Genomic DNA, 5,000 nt, shown 5'->3' with positions numbered 1-5,000 from the left:
AGTCAATTAAGTCAAGTCAGTTAATGACTTAGAAAAATGCTGCAAAATTGTATCAATTCACCTTTATGCTGACGCCACTCAGATATACCTCTGTCCCTCTAGGCTTAACAGAATAAATGAAGACTTACAAGCTATTTTTCTGTGGTCGAAAAATAACAGGCTTAACCTCAATTCGTCCAAAATGCAGGCAATTGCCCTATCTCATTTTTCCTACAATATTGATAATGTTTTCGACAAATATTCTTAACTGCAGCATATCTATACTCTTTGATCGTCGTTTGGTGTTATTCATGTATAAAGTATTAAATCTACACCCGTTGCCCGAAATAGCTCTTTTCGAAACTGACATTTGAACAGTCAACTCGCATATGCAATCTTATCGTAATTTATTTTATTTAAGTATTCAGTTACATCAATAATGTTTTTTATTAGAGCCGTATAGTTGTCGAATTCTTTTGTTTCCCACTTTTCTATTTCTTTCTTCAACTGAAAAATATATGAAATGTTCAAAAACTCGTTTAACAACTGATGAGTATACATATGTATATTCTTTAAGCTACCAAAATTTTATTATTATGTAATTGTTATGAAATATGCCACTGTAAAAGACTATGTCTTATATGCGCATTTAAATAAATAAATGAAATGATGAATATCGTTTTACCACATCTCAGAAAACTACCATGACATGGTAAGCAGGAGTGGTTTTACACCTATTTCAAACATCTTCGATACTATGTTCAGTTAGACTTAATGAGATAAACTTGTGTGGTCATCCCTGCTGGCTTAATCAAAAATGTGTGTATGGTGAAATAATAACAAAGTAAGCGAGTATAGTAGTATAGTTACAGCTACATAGCCCGTTAAGGGCTCTCTAAATCATTATCGGTATTCACCAAATTGGCCAAAGTGGCCTGGCACTCTGGCAAAAGAGCAGAATATAGCTCAAGCAACGTTTGTTGTCAATGTGGTGAATACATACTCCTATTGCTTCAACTTTAGCGGAGATGCTATTTGATTCGCCACTTGCTAATCGATAACGGCCATAAGCTATTCAAGCCCTAAATGTCCGATTTATGTCCACATGTATGTATGTATTTACATATGTATGTATGTACATGTGTACAATATCAATTCATAACAGTGTGGGGAGATGACCGTGTTTTCAACTCATTGCCCGTCGTTTTGTTGTTGAAAGGATGTTCCTTCTATGTACAATCACGGCGGGTATTGCATTCCAGTTGACATGGCATCGCATGCATGTGACAGCGCAACTGAAATAGCAAAAGATTGCACGTGACATGCCATACAATTGCCCTTGTTTTGGATGTCGAGTGGAGTAAAAATATGTTATCACAAGTCAGCCAAGAAGAATTTACGCGCTTGGTTTGTTTACTATGTACAAGCTCAGTACGTGAGTAAGTAGGTATATATGTATGTACATGTGTATTCGTGTATAAATGTTAAAAAAATCTCTTTGCAATTTCCACATGCAAAGGTCACATTAATGGAAATTAAATTTGAAATATCTCTGATATGTTTGTGCGTACATATATATCAGGCATAACGACGGCCCTGTTTAGTTCTAGCTGAAGTATACTTTTGCTGCTCATGAAATGCATTATGCAATTCCGTTACATTATGTTGGTACATTACATAAATACATATGTATGTATGTATGTGCATGCATAAACATATCGTCGTTTAAAGTACAAAACCGCGTATCGATGTTCAGCAAAACCTCGTAAAACTGACATTTGCGCCAAAACATATATTTTCGCACTGGAAGGAAGCTCCTGGCATCAACAAGCCCTTCCTTATCCATTTATACTAAAATACCGATACTTGGATATTAACAGAAGAGATAATTAGGGATAAAAGAGAGAACCGTTTTGAAATAAGACCAGTTACGAGCTCAGATACGCGGTTTTGCATTTTCTTGATACGCGGTTTTGTACTTTAAACGACGATATGTATGTATATCGATTTCTTGCAATTTTTTGCTGATTTAATGATCAAATATGGTTTGCTCGAAAAAGAAGGCTGTTTATATGCTTATCACTCGTTTGCTGGGCGAACGTCATAATCCAAGCCATTCTTCTAGCTTAGGATTGTATGCACAAATGGACATCAGTCTTCATTTATGTAGACTCTACATTGTAGAGTAAAAAATTCATAACGATATTTCGCCGTTGTGGTGTATCATTGGAAGAAATTGTATCTATCTTACAACTTCTATTTTGTTCAGCAATTATAACCAGAAAACAGTTACTCTTCGAGAAAATAAGGAACCCAAATGAACTTTGATAATGGCTTTATCCACTGGAACAAATTTTAACTTTAACTTTTTATATTCTTTAGTTATTATTTATTTTCTTTCAATCGTTTTGTTTCAGCAGCGATATGCAACTTCCGCTTCGAATTGCTCGAATTTGTCAACATTCAACTTTTCAATAAAAACGTAGTTTATTTATTTTTTTCAATTGGAAAAATATATGTTTTATAAAAAATATAAATAAAGGAAATATTAAAAACGGTGCACTGGCTGGTCTGGCGAGATGCCGTGCAATAAAGCCATAGGAAATAACGCCATATGGCTTTATTTTACTTAACATTGAGAAATAAGGCCATATGGCTTTTGTAAAATAAGTTTCTAAAAATTTAACCGTAGAGTACTAACTCTAATATTTTACATACGTTAGTACTAATGATCGTCGATTCGACGACGTCTTGTCAACCCTAAAGTATATTTGTTAACTTTCTGAAGGTGTCGGGTTCGAATGACGTCGGGCGCTTATTTGATTTTTTGTTTTTTTTTCGAACCATGAAAAGCATTTGTGAAGTTCAGAAGGAACGCATACTGAACGAAAACAGAAGATAATTTCCAATAAAACAGCCAAACGCGTAGCCCTTTTAAAACAATTTTCGGTAATCGGAAAAAAATTTCATCAACTTTTTCCCCCTTTTTCGGATCTATTTTCAGAGCTTTGCTAGCTGGGTTAATATCTGCCATTTTATTTACAAGACAAAATACATTGGAAATATTGTAATATATATTCGTATCTAAAGGTAGTAGCAATAATTTTACTACTGTAGAAGTATTAAACTGCAGGGAGCTAAAAAAAAAATAATAATAATTTCGTTTTTATAAAATTATAGCCGGCCACGGATGCAAATGTATGTACATTTATGTATTTGGAGAAAGAAATCATACCAGTGCAATTTGCAAATCCCGAAAATACCGGGATTACTTGCCAAGAATCCCGGGATTATCGAGACCTTAAAAAGTCCGGGAGCCCGGGATTAACATTCCTAGTATAGATGCTGTCTTTTCATTTGACAGTGACGGTGACGCCTACGCTTATTAGGATCGAATATAGAAATTTTCCTAACAGGTGGCAACCCAAATTCAAAAAAAATAAGACATTCGCCCAATCGCTCTCATTCGACACCTCAATTTTTGTAATCCAACGAACGGTGCGGATCTTATTGTCAGAAAGCGAAAAATACAATACAAAAGAAAAAAAGAACAAGGCGAGAACAAAAGTTTTGAAAACTTAACGTTAAGAATGAGAGAGGGGCGTCTGCGTGTGCGGTGGAAAAGTTGTTTCAGTGAGAACCACGAAAGTTAATTCTAAGCCAGAGGAAAGCTGGATCATTTCAACTTCCAGATCGTTTATCATTAAGATGAACTGTCCATTTATGAAACAATTTTTCATTTTCTGTGAAAGAAAAGTTCGTGTCTTAAGTCTTTCGTTAACTTTATTTGCATAACTATCTTTCAGTTCTTTTTTGATTACCTTTAATATTCAAACATTTCAAAGTCATGGAGAGATAGTTCAGAGAAGATTTATTCGTTTTTCGCTCTCTGTAAGAGAGTTCCTGGGACTTTAGAACCCAAATTGTTCTTGGAGAGAAAGGTCCTTAGAATTTTGTTCCCCCCTTTTTTCTTTGCCAGGAGAAATTTGTTAGCATTTTGTTCTCTTAGAAATGTTCCCGAAAGTATTATTCGCATTTTGTTCTCTCTGGGAACGTTCCACAGGGTTTAGTTCTTATATAATTCCCAATGAGAACGTTCTCGTCAGTTTTGTTCTCATTTTGGTTTTAGTTTTGATGCGTTCTTGGGAACAAAACTACGAGAACGGCATTTAGTTTCGACCAGACATTTTGTTCTCGGTCCATGGCTTAAAATATTAATATTTAATATTCTTTAAAATATACATACATACATACATATGTACACAAACATGTATGTATATGCATTTACAAAAATTAGAAGTTTGAATTTAAGTACAGAAACTAATGTTTTAATTTACTTTTCTTGTCTGCGTCTACTCAGGCTAGCGGATAGATTTACATAGTCGCGTACATTCTAGACATAAAAAAAAATTATTAAAAAAAATGTTCTCACTGAAAAAATATTTATCCTCACCAAAAAAATTATACAAGAAGCTTTATGTCGCGTTACCCAGGTGTATTTCGTTTAACCGGCATCAACATATCGTCGCCTCAGAAAACGGATGACGAATGTGCAAAATCACGATTTTGGGATTTTGATGCAGATTTACTAAGTTGGACATGCTCTTTCGATTTCTGCAATCCATTTTTTTATATCTCCATTAGTTTTTGAGATATTTCGTGCGCATTTTGTCGTATGTTACATAATATTAATGATTGGGTATGCCTTTTGTTGTATGTGCTGAAAATGCGTCACATACGACAAATTCCCATACAAACGTACCTTTTTTTTAATCATAAAACGTTTGTCGTATGTGGCACATACGACAAATTCCCATACAAATGTAACCCTTTTTTAATCATAAAACATTTGTCGTATGTATCGCAAAACTTTGAACTTACGACAATTGGATGGTCCTCTACTATAACGATACAATTAAAATTGAAAATTAAACTAAGTAACTAATTTTAAAATTTTAAATTTTTAAATTTTAGCTCCAATGAAATGAAAGAGATAAAAATGTACAAAAGACTGAATTTAA

The sequence above is a fragment of the Rhagoletis pomonella genome, unplaced genomic scaffold (genome assembly GCF_013731165.1).
Source record: "Rhagoletis pomonella isolate Grant_MI unplaced genomic scaffold, Rhpom_1.0 Rhpom_scaffold_00012, whole genome shotgun sequence".
Classification (NCBI taxonomy): domain Eukaryota; kingdom Metazoa; phylum Arthropoda; class Insecta; order Diptera; family Tephritidae; genus Rhagoletis; species Rhagoletis pomonella.
This window is presented reverse-complemented; position numbering follows the sequence as displayed.